This window comes from Apium graveolens, chromosome 3 (assembly GCF_009905375.1).
Source record: "Apium graveolens cultivar Ventura chromosome 3, ASM990537v1, whole genome shotgun sequence".
NCBI lineage: Eukaryota > Viridiplantae > Streptophyta > Magnoliopsida > Apiales > Apiaceae > Apium > Apium graveolens.
The window spans coordinates 213,332,596-213,346,057 of record NC_133649.1 but is presented as its reverse complement, the minus strand read 5'-3'; positions in this window follow the sequence as shown (position 1 = coordinate 213,346,057).

Genomic DNA, 13,462 nt, shown 5'->3' with positions numbered 1-13,462 from the left:
GGGGGTCACTTGCCACTAAACTATAATAACATAATCACAGCGGAATAATATAATAAATATGACCCCTTGCATGCACTGGATCGATCACAGGTTAAAGTATGAAACAGGCACTAATACAGACCAAATGTTATTACAAACCATAAGTCTAATTAGTTTTATAACTTATTCAAATTTTATTACAAACCTCTAGACTATCCAAGCGTCCCCAAAACAGTCTACCTGGAATACACACCAAACTATCTACAAGCACTCGACTTCTGATCAAATCTGGATCTCGAACCTGCTCTGGCTTAGCTGAAAGATTAGATTGATAAACAAGTATGAGCGAAAGAAATGCTCAGCAAGCAATATAAAGTTTGTGAGTGAACAACAATAACAATATCTGAGTAAAATCAGAAGCTGATATAAACTTTAAAGTTTAAGCGACAGTAAAACACAATTATGCACTATGATGTTCCTGATGATCAGTCATGAAACAACACCGGTATCCCGCAGCCATACCGTAAATATAGGTATTGATATCCCGCAGCCATACTGTACCTATTGGATATCCATGAAGAAGACATATATTCGCCTAGCAAGATATTACACTTTCGTATAATAACTCACGCTGGACCGGTGCCTCGGCCTTTTACGCTAACCGATAAACAATTCATAAAATAATTTTGATTAAAGGAGTCAGATCAATGACATCCTTATCCATTCAATACCCATGTCACATGGTCCGGAGTTATCTCAACAACTGATGGCGAAATAACTAGAACAATTAGTTATTCGCTAAACTCAATTCAATGTTTCACTGTATAGAGTATATCTGGATAGTATAGTTATTCACTATCTATCGAATCAAAAGATTGGTTCTAGCAGAATGATTGCTAGAATACGAGAATGTCAATAAATATAGGAATATTGATATTCAATATGCTATCAGAGTATTTATAAACAGTTCTTATATTTAAATATGTAAAACGATAAGCTATTCTGAATTTAGAATAGGGGAGAATACTTGCCTGGTATGCTCAATAACTTTTCACTAAAATCCTGGCTTATAACTGTTGGCTATCAACTTCGTCTACCACTTGACCACACTCTTTGCTACTCGATTTTATAAACAAAAGAACTATCTTAATTGACAGAACCAAACTCAATCGACGTAACTATACGACTTGACATCTACCCGGTCGTTTATAACTAGCATGGCATTTTAAAACTGTAACAGATAGCATGTATATCACGTAACACGTAATCATGGCATTCGTATAACACGTACTCACATATTTCATGTAACACATAAGTCAGATCATTAAAAGGTACGTCTCCAGTACGTTCAGAATGAAAATTAGATCAATATTAGCATTTATCGATCAAATACCGACTCAAACTGATCCACAAATCAAATGACATTGCAATACAAAAGAAATTAGGACTCAAATGTATTTTTATTGGAAGCGCAATATTTTTCTGAGTCTGTACGCGTTCGTTTCGTATTAAACGGACGAACGGTTTAATTATTATGAATAAAATAAGAAATTAATAGATTTAAATCAATTAATAATAATATTAATTGATTTTTAAATACCAAAATATAATTTTTAAAACCTAAAAATAATTTTCAGGAATTATTTGAATTAATTATAAATAATTTATATTTATTTAACTAGTTATAAATAAAATTAATTGATTAATTGATTTTTAATCAATTAATAAAATTCATAAATAATTAACTAAAATAAATTATAAATAATTAAATCAAATTGTATTTATTTTTTGAAAATAATAAAAGAAAATATTTTTTAGGAATTTAAAATAATTAAGAAGATAATTTTTAGAATTAAAAATAATAAGTAAATGATTTTTAAATACAAATTAAATGATTTTTTTGGAATTTAGAAAAATGATTTTAAAATAAATTATAAAAGCAATTGGAGAAACAGATTTCCTGTTCTAAACTTCGGGTAACACATATCAAAGGGGGTTTATTGGGGTGGGGGTCTCGCCAGAGTTTTGGAGAAGGTGACCGGTTTCTCGCCGGTTTCTGGAATTTCCAGATTCCGGTCGGGATTCCGGCCGACCTCCCTGAGTTCCGGCGATCCAAATCATAATCAGAATTCTCCGACTTTCAGCCCAAACAATTTGTTAACACTCCAGGAATACACCCTCACACACAGCATCAACAACAAGTATTCGAAATAAGAACTCCGGCCAAAAGCTTCAATTTTCCAGTGACTAAATCGGAAAATTCGAAGTTCGTCCATACTTGACGAAAATCTATGTTCTTGGTACCAAAACGAACCTCAGGATTTATACAATCTCATACAATCATAATAATCAACAACCCATTAGAAATAATTCCAGGAAACCGAAATTAACGAACGAAAAGAAAATAAAATGTAAAAACTCGACTTATCAATTCCAGCAACAAAACAACACAAATTTGTACTCAAACCGACTCTAATCATCATGGTAAGGCTTATTATAACATCCAAATCAATCAACAATCATTGAAAATCAAAAACGATTTTAACATCAAGAACATGAACCCAGAATCAATTTTTCAAATTACTATACCTCAGATATTGAAATTGGTCTGGTTAGAAAGGGCTTGAAACGAGGATCAGATTGATATGCAAAGCGTTTGATTTGGCTTCCTGGTTTGTTCAAAATCATCAATTGAAAACCTGAGAAAGAATCTCACCCCCAATTTGTTCATGTATTTCTGAATTTTTATAAAAAAAATGAAAAAAATAAATAATTGGCCGGTATTTATATTTTTACAGAATTTATCTCCCAAAATAAATTAAGGGTGTTTTTATCCCCTAATTATAATAATTAGGGCCCCAAAATAATAATTACGGGGAATAATTTTAAAAACGATAAAATACAAAATTAATGTCAAAAATTCCCAAAAATTGCGAATAATTCAAAAATACAAAAATAAAGGGTATTTGAAGTACGAATAATTTTATAAAAATAAAAACATCGATTTTGTGGGGTTTGTCATCCCGGTGGGGTCCCGGCCCGTTGATTTTTGAAAAACGGAAATGATCCCTAAATTACCAGAAAATCCCGATAACACGTAAAATACATTCAAACGCGCATAAATCGAAATAAAACGAGTATCTTAATAAAGACGCTGATAAATACGCGTCCCGATTGCAGATAGGTTCATATAATTGTAGTTTAAACATATATTAATCAATCGAAAAAAAATTTGGCCCGCACAGAAACACACACAACAGTTATAACATCTCATATCATGGCAATAATCACTTTAAATTTATAAAACACACAATATTTATTTATTTAACATATAATATTCACATACTTTTCCCGGATATTACATTATTCCCCCTTAACAGGATTCTGTCCTCAGAATCAGCCTAAGAAAACAAGTGAGAATACTTGGATCGCATTTCGCTTTCCAACTCCCAAGTCGACTCTTCAACCTTGGGATTCCTCCACAAGACTCGCACTAAAGATATAGACTTATTCCTAAGCACTCTTTCTTTCTTATCTAAAATCTGTACTGGTTGCTCTATAAAAGATAAATCTGGTTGAATCTCGATTGGCTCATATTCTATCACATGGTTCGAATCAGGCAAATAACGCTTCAATATTGACACGTGGAACACGTTATGGATATGCTGCATGTGAGGTGGTAACGCTAACTCGTAAGCAACCTTTCCTACATGCCTCAAAATCTCAAAAGGACCAACATAACGCGGACTCGACTTTCCTTTCTTTCCAAATCTTGATAAACCTTTCCAAGGTGAAACCTTCAGTAGCACTATTTCACCAACTTCAAATTCCATATCCTTTCTGGTAGGATCAGCATATCTGCGTTGACGATCTTAAGCTGCTGTTAACCTTTTCCGAATGAGTTCTATTTTCTCCTTTGTTTGCTGGATCAATTCTGGACCCAAAATCTTTCTCTCACCAACTTCTTCCCAACATATTGGAGATCTGCATCTTCTCCCATACAAAGCTTCATAAGGCGGCATTCCAATACTAGCAAGTAAACAGTTGTTGTAGGAGAATTCAACTAATGGCAAATGCTCATCCCAACTTCCTTCAAAATCTAGTGCACATACCCTTAGCAAATCTTTAATAGTCTGAATCGTCCTTTCACTTTGACCATCTGTCTGCGGATGATACGCGGTACTCATGTTCAGCTTCGTTCCGAGACAATCTTGAAAACTTCTCCAAAATCTTGAGTTAAATCGAGGATCTCTGTCTGAAATTATGGATACTGGAACTCCATGTCGGGTCACAATTTCCTTAAGATATAACCGTACCAATTTATCCATTGAGAATCTCTCGTTGATAGGAAGAAAATGCGCTGACTTCGTCAATCTGTCGATAATAACCCAAATAGCATCATGATTTGCCCTGGTCCTCGGTAATCCAACTACGAAATCCATTGCGATATGCTCCCACTTCCATTCTGGAATGTCCAATGGTTGTATCAGTCCACTGGGCCTTTGATGTTCTGCTTTGACTCGCTGGCAAGTGTAACATTTACTTACCCATTCTGTAATTTCCTTCTTCATGCTTGGCCACCAAAAGTTTTCTCTTAAGTCTCTGTACATCTTCGTACTTCCGGGATGAATTGAATATCTAGAGTTGTGAGCGTCTCGGAGAATTTCATCTTTCAGCTCGGCTACGTTGGGTATCCATATTCTGGAAGAAAATCTTAATATTCCTTTATCATCCTTTTGACTCCCTATTTCTTCTCCTGTCAAACTGTCTCGTTCATGGCTCATGACTTCTTCCTGACATCTTCTTATCTTCTCTAATAGTTCTGGTTGAAAAGACATTGCACATAACACCTCTGTAGACATACTTGGGATACTGACCTATATTTCCAGTTTCTCAAATTCCTTGTTCAACTCCTCGGATGAAGTTATCATATTCAACCTTTCTTTTCTGCTCAGCGCGTCGGCCACCACATTTGCTTTGTCTGGATGATAGTTGATAGTACAGTCATAGTCCTTGATTAGTTCTGGCCATCTTCATTGTCTCATGTTTAATTCCTTCTGGGTAAAGATATATTTCAAACTCTTGTGGTCCGTGTAGATCTCGCACTTTTCCCCATAAAGATAATGTCTCCAAATCTTCAATGCAAATACTATAGTTGTTAATTCAAGATCATGAGTTGGATACTTCTCTTCATGTGGTTTCAACTGTCTTGAAGCGTAGGTTATCACCTTGTCATGCTGCATCAAAACGCATCCTAATCCTTTGTAAGACGCGTCACTGTAGATCACAAAATTTCCTTGTTCATCTGGCAAGACTAGTACTGGAGAAGATACTAATCTATTCTTTAATTCTTGGAAACTCTCCTCGCATTTCTCATCTCATTCGAACTTCTGGTTCTTCCTGGTGAGCTTTGTCAACGGCGTAGCTATCTTTGCAAAATCTTGTACGAATCTTCTATAGTAACCTGCTAATCCCATGAAACTTAGTACTTCTGTTGGGGTCTTCGGCCTCTCCCAGTTGATTATGGCTTCAATCTTTGCTGGATCCACTTCCACTCCTTTATTGCTAATCACGTGCCCAAGAAATCGTACTTCTTTTAACCAAAATTCACACTTGGAAAACTTCGCGTACAATTTCTCTTGTCGCAGTATTTCCAAAACTATCCTCAAATGCTCTGCATGCTCTTCTTCTGTCTTGGAATAGATCAAAATGTCGTCTATAAATACGATCACGAATTTATCCAAATACTTCTTGAATACTCGATTCATCAGATCCATGAAAGCCGCTGGTGCGTTGGTTAATCCAAATGTCATCACTAGAAACTCATAATGCCCATATCTGGTTCTAAATGCGGTCTTTGGAATATCTTCTGGCTTGATCTTCAGTTGATGATATCCGAATCTTAAATCAATTTTAGAGAACCATACAGCGCCTCTTAATTTGTCAAACAAATCATCGGTCCTCGGCAACGGGTACTTATTCTTAATGGTAAGCTTATTCAGTTCTCGATAGTCAATACACAGTCGCATACTCCCGTCCTTCTTCTTAACAAACAGTGCTGGTGCGCCCCATGGGGATACACTGGGTCTTATAACTCCTTTCTCCAAAAGATCTTGCAGCTGACTTGCCAATTCCTTCATCTCCACTGGTGCCATCCGGTACGGAGCTTTAGAAACTGGTTATGTTCTGAATGTTAGATCAATCGCAAATTCAATTTCTCTATCGGGAGGTAATCTTGGGAGATCATTTGGAAAGACATCTGAAAATTCGTTGACAACTGGAATCGCTTCTAGTGCTGGAACTTCTTTGCTGGTGTCTATCACATGGGCCAAATACGCTTCACAATTCTGGCGCAATAACTTCTTCACTTGAGCGATCGTTAAGAACTTTTTCTCTTGCTTTTTCCCCCGGAATATCACCTTCTTCTTACTATCCAAGGTCTGAAGTCTTACTTTCCTATTCTTACAATCAATCTGAGCATTATTTTCTGACAACCAATCCATTCCTAAAATAACATCAAATTCTCCTAACTTAAAAGGTATCAAGTTGGCATATAAATGATGTCCTCCTATCTCAATGTCACAATTCGGGCACACTCGGTCGACGGAAACTTGATTCTTATTAGCTAACTCTATCATTAATGCTTGTTCTAACAACTTAACTTCGCAATGCAGCTTATCGACAAAATCTTGAGAAATAAATGACCTTGTAGCTCCAGAATCAAATAAAACTTTAGCATCTACGGAGTTGACTGGAAGCGTACCTGCAACCACGTCTGAATCTGAACAGCATCCTTCATAGTCATGTTGAATGTCCTGACCTTGGGCTGATTCTTTACTGGTGCTCCCTCAATCCTTGGCACACCATGAGAGGATGGTCCTGCAATCCGTGGTATATTTTCACCTTGAGCTTGCTCTTTACAATTGTTGGCGTAATGAATGTCTTCCCGCACCGGAAACATGTAACTTCTGGCATCTGATTACGGCACTCATACGCATGATGTCCCTTCATATTGCACTTGTAGCACACAGAATTAGCTTTGCAAATCCCAGAATGTTTTATGCCACAAAACTTGCAATCTGGCATTGGTGGACGATTGGGCCTCTGCCGATTTGAATTCTGAAAACGGTTGCCTTGTCCTCCATTTCCTGATTGTGGTCTCTTGAATCCCACATTCCGATTACCCTAAAATCCTGGCCTTTTGTTGAAACGGCCCATAAAATTACTTGACCGATGACCTCCTTCTGAGGTTTCTATCTTCCTTTTCTTCCCATCCTTTCCTTTCCGAGACATGTCACTCCTACTTTCGATCACCATTGCTTTCTGAACCACTGCCACATATGAAGTCAATTCAAACATGGCCACTATGTTCTGAATCCTAAATTTTAACCCCTGTTCAAACCTTCTGGCTTTTTTTCATCCGTATCAACCTGGTCTGGCACGAACCTTGCTAACTCAGTAAACTTAGCCTCGTACTCAGCCACAGTAAGATCATCCTGGGTCAGGTTCAAGAATTTGATCTCCATTTGGTTCTTCATATACCTCGGGAAATACTTCTCCAGGAACAACTCTATGAATCTCTCCCAAGTTATAAACTCACCCCCTTCCAATGCTCGCGTGGATTCCCACCAATAGTTCGCCTCGCGCTTTAGAAAGTAGCTTGCAAATTTGATCTTCTGTGTAGTTCTCGCTCCGACTAATTCAAAAGCTTTTTCCATCTCTTTGAGCCATGCATTGGCTTCCACAGGATCAGCACTTCCCTTGAACTCAGGTGGTTTCACGGCTTGAAACTGCTTAAAAGTCACTGCAGGTGGTGTTGTTGCTTGCTGTTGCTGTTGCTGTTGCTGATGTTGTTGCTGCTGCGTAAGATGTAACATATGCTGCTGCATCAGTCCCAACATCTGGATAATTACTGGATCTGTACGGCTCTCGGTACTATCCTCTCCTGCATTATTCCTTCTTTTCGGTGCCATTATTCTGGTAAGAAACAAGCAACATATATAATAATATGTCAAACATTGTGTCAAATATGTAGCAATTCCTTAGCATATCAAAATTCTCAAACATTATATCTTCTCAAAATATCATAAACTTGCTACCATATTAACACAAGTGACATGATTATCACATAATCCTGTTTATCATCTCGAGAATAATAACACAAAGAAAATTTACTCAGAATTATCCAAACCTTTTAAGTCCTTGCTTGAAATCTCAAATAACCAACAAAATAGCAGGGCAATGGCACAAGGCCTAAGGCTAAACGCAAAACAAGGAACCTAAACAACCTAACTAAAACCCAGCCCAATAACCTAAATTTAATCCTATAACAGCTAAACTACATGCACCTATCTTATGTGATCTTCCTTTGACTCATCTATGACAATCCTACGCCTGTTTCAGTGACCATAACCTGTAGCTCTGATACCAACTTGTGACGCCCTCTAAACCCGGGGTCTAGATTTGGGGGTCACTTGCCACTAAACTATAATAACATAATCACAACGGAATAATATAATAAATATGACCCCTTGCATGCACTGGATCGATCACAGGTTAAGGTATGAAACAAGCACTAATACAGACCAAATGTTATTACAAACCATAAGTCTAATTAGTTTTACAACTTATTCAAATTTTATTACAAACCTCTACACTATTCAAGCGTCCCCAAAACAGTCTACCTGGAATACACACCAAACCATCTACAAGCACTCGACTTCTGATCAAATCTGGATCTCAAACCTGCTATGGCTTAGCTGAAAGATTAGATTGATAAAAAAGTATGAGCGAAAGGAATGCTCAGCAAGCAATATAAAGCTTATGAGTGAACAACAATAACAATATCTGAGTAAAATCAGAAGCTGATATAAACTTTAAAGTTTAAGCGACAGTAAAACACAATTATGCACTATGTTATTCCTGATGATCAGTCATGAAACAACACCGGTATCCCGCAGCCATACCGTAAATATAGGTATTGATATCCCGCAGCCATACCGTATCTATTGGATATCCTTGAAGAAGGCATATATTCGCCTAGCAAGATATTACACTTTCGTATAATAACTCACGCTGGACCGGTGCCTCGGCCTTTTACGCTAACCGATAAACAATTCACAAAATAATTTTGATTAAAGGAGTCAGATCAATGACATCCTTATCCATTCAACTCCCCATGTCACATGGTCCGGAATTATCTCAACAACTGATGGCGAAATAACTAGAACAATTAGTTATTCGTTAATCTCAATTCAATGTTTCACTGTATAAAGTATATCTGGATAGTATAGTTATTCACTATCTATCGAATTAAAAGATTGGTTCTAGCAGAATGATTGTTAGAATACGAGAATGTCAATAAATATAGGAATATTGATATTCAATATGCTATCAGAGTATTTACAAACAGTTCTTATATTTAAATATGTAAAACGATAAGCTATTCTGAATTTAGAATATGGGAGAATACTTGTCTGGTATGCCCAATAACTTTTCACTAAAATCCTGGCTTATAACTGCTGGCTATCAACTTCATCTAGCACTTGACCACACTCTTTGCTACTCGATTCTATAAACAAAAGAACTATCTTAATTGACAAAACCTAACTCAATCGACGTAACTATACGTCTTGACATCTACCCGGTCGTTTATAACTAGCATGACATTTTAAAACTGTAACAGATAGCATGTATATCACGTAACACGTAATCATGGCATTCTTATAACACGTACTCACATATTTCATGTAACACATAAGTCAGATCATTAAAAGGTACGTCTCAGTGCGTTCAGAATGAAAATTAGATCAATATTAGCATTTATCGATCAAATACCGACTCAAACTGATCCACAAATCAAATGACATTACAATACAAAAGAAATTAGGAGTCAAATGTATTTTTATTGGAAGCGCAATATTTTTCCGAGTCGGTACGCGTTCGTTTCGTATTAAACGGACGAACGTTTTAATTATTATGAATAATAAATAAATAGATTTAAATCAATTAATAATAATATTAATTAATTTTTAAATACCAAAATATAATTTTTAAAACCTAAAAATAATTTTTAGGAATTATTTGAATTAATTATAAATAATTTATATTTATTTAACTAGTTATAAATAAAATTAATTGATTAATTGATTTTTAATCAATTAATAAAATTCATAAATAATTAACTAAAATAAATTATAAATAATTAAATCAAATTGTATTTTTTTTAAATAATAAAAGAAAATTATTTTTAGGAATTTAAAATAATTAAGAAGATAATTTTTAGAATTAAAAATAATAAGTAAATGGTTTTTAAATACAAATTAAATGATTTTTTTGGAATTTAGAAAAATGATTTTAAAATAAATTATATAAGCAATTGGAGAAACAGATTTCATGTTCTAAACTTCGGGTAACACATATCAAAGGGGGTTTATTGGGGTGGGGGTCTCGCCGATTTCTGGAATTTCCAGATTCCGGTCGGGATTCCGGCCGACCTCCCTGAGTTCCGGCGATCCAAATCATAATCAGAATTCTCCGATTTTCAGCCCAAACAATTCGTTAACACTCCAGGAATACACCCTCACACGCAGCATCAACAACAAGTGTTCGAAACAATAACTCCGGCCAAAAGCTTCAATTTTCCGGTGACTAAATCGGAAAATTCGAAGTTTGTCCATACTTGATGATAATCTACGTTCTTGGTACCAAAACGAACCTCAGGATTTATACAATCTCATATAATCATAATAATCAACAACCCATTAGAAATAATTCCAGGATACCGAAATTAACGAACGAAAAGAAAATAAAATGTAAAAACTCGACTTATCAATTCCAACAACAAAACAACACAAATTTGTACTCAAACCGACTCTAATCATCTTGGTAAGGCTTATTATAACATCCAAATCAATCAACAATCACTGAAAATCAAAAACGATTTTTAACATCAAGAATATGAACCCAGAATCGATTTTTCAAATTACTATACCTCAGATATTGAAATTGGTATAGTTAGAAAGGGCTTGAAACGAGGATCAGATTGATATGCAGAGCGTTTTATTTGGCTTCCTGGTATGTTCAAAATCATCAATTGAAAATCTGAGAAAGAATCTCACCCCCAATTTGTTCATGAATTTCTGAATTTTTATAAAAAAGTGAAAAAAATAAATAATTGGCTGGTATTTATATTTTTATAGAATTTATCTCCCAAAATAAATTAAGGGTGTTTTTATCCCCTAATTATAATAATTAGGGCCCCAAAATAATAATTACGGGGAATAATTTTAAAAACGATAAAATACAAAATTAATGTCAAAATTTCCCAAAAATTGCGAATAATTCAAAAATACAAAAATAAAGGGTATTTGAAGTACGAATAATTTTATAAAAATAAAAACATCGATTTTGTGGGGTTTGTCGTCCCGGTGGGGTCCCGGTCCGTTGATTTTTGAAAAACGGAAACGATTCCTAAATTACCAGAAAATCCCGATAACACATAAAATACATTCAAACGCACATAAATCGAAATAAAACGAATATCTTAATAAAGACGCTAATAAATACGCGTCCCGATTGCAGATAGGTTCATATAATTGTAGTTTAAACATATATTAATCAATCGAAAAATTTTCTGGCCCGCACAGAAACACACATAATAGTTATAACATCTCATATCATGGTAATAATCACTTTAAATTTATAAAACACACAATATTTATTTATTTAACATATAATATTCACATACTTTTCCCGGATATTACAGATACGGATGGTGATGATTTTTTCAGTGATGGTCATTCAGACTATTTATTTTTTTATGGTTCCGATGGTGATACAGACCTTGAAAATGAAGACATTAATGAAAATCTAAATCCAAAAGCAGGCATTGTCAATAGAACAGACACACTTTCAACATCAAATACACTAAAGCATACAGTTCCTGAATGCACGAGCTCATTCAAGAGACATATTGTAATTTTTTCAGAATATCATACTCTTGGTGCACCAACATCAACCTGTAAATATAGTAAAGTCGTCATGTGGGACGAGGAACATGTTAACAAAAATAATAGAAACAGTGCTCCTATATTTTTTTGTACTGTTAAAAAGGCAATATCAAGCTTCCAAAAGTTAAACCAACACCCAGATTCCTTATAGAGCTACACGCTAATAAATATCGTGGCAAATTTTTTTTGCAGAATATTAGGTTTTTTAATGCAATGCTGAAATTTTCTTCCCTTGGAGGCAAGATTGACAATAACATTTATAAAGGGCGTGGTTCAAATATATTTTGAATGTATAGTATTAATCATCACAAAATTTGAAGCTTAGTACCAAATGATGGTGAAACACCTAAATTATGTCAGCTATACATATATGATACTAAAAATAAATTGGAGGATAAAATGAAATCCATAAATGTATAAAAATCCTCAAATCTTGAACCCGAAACTCTTGAAGGTTTGATTAAAATGTTAGAAGAGAATAATCATTTGGTCAGAACTTTTCGAATGGCTAGTGATCGATTCAAATATGATAATGTGGTTTATATATGAATCAAAATAAAAGTTTTGAGATCCACGAGTGGGGTAGAGAATCATATAACTTCTTCTGATAAAATACCAGTTCTAATGGTGGGTGCTGACGATCCAAAATGTGAAGATGGTGATACTATTGCGAGTAGCAGGACTTAAGGTTTAAAGCGAATAACTATACTTCATTCATTGATGATGGCACTCCAATACCATGCACTATTCCCACGTGGTGAAGATAGTTTTCATAAGAAATTAAAATACCAAAAATTGTCTGGTAATCGTCAAAAGAAAAGAGAGAATGTTACCATGAAGTAGTATTTTTCCTACACATTCATGGTCAGACTTGAACAAGGTATGGCATTTTTGCTTTGAGGCATATATAGGTAAATGTGAGACCATAAACAGTATACTCACCAAAATAGTTTTCTAAAATGAGAATAAATTTCTAAATTAGTTATACCTGCATTGTGAATAACCAAATCATCCTCACCCTTGAAAATTATTGTGCACACCTCATTTTCTTGCATCAAAGGACATTTGTACATTACCAGGGTGTCACCAGGCTCAACCTTTATTTCATTATTGAATTCAAGTCATCCCTTGCCGAGAAGACACATCTCTCCCTCCCAAATTATTTCAACTATATATTTTCTCTGGCCAATTGACAGCAATATCGTTGAGAAATTACCTCATCCTTTGTACAGTCCTTCTAGTCGAGTTCGAAAACCCAAAAACATTAAGTGGCATAGTTAATAAAAAACTTGAACTAATATATAAATTCTAAAAATTACAAAAATAGAGGACTACATACCATATTAAAACCTTTAGGATCAATTTCGAACCTATAAACTTTCATTATGTAGAATTCTGCACAATTCCTATATGCATTAAATGCCCATAAACTAATCGATTTCTCATACTCTAATGTAGTATCACCAAACATA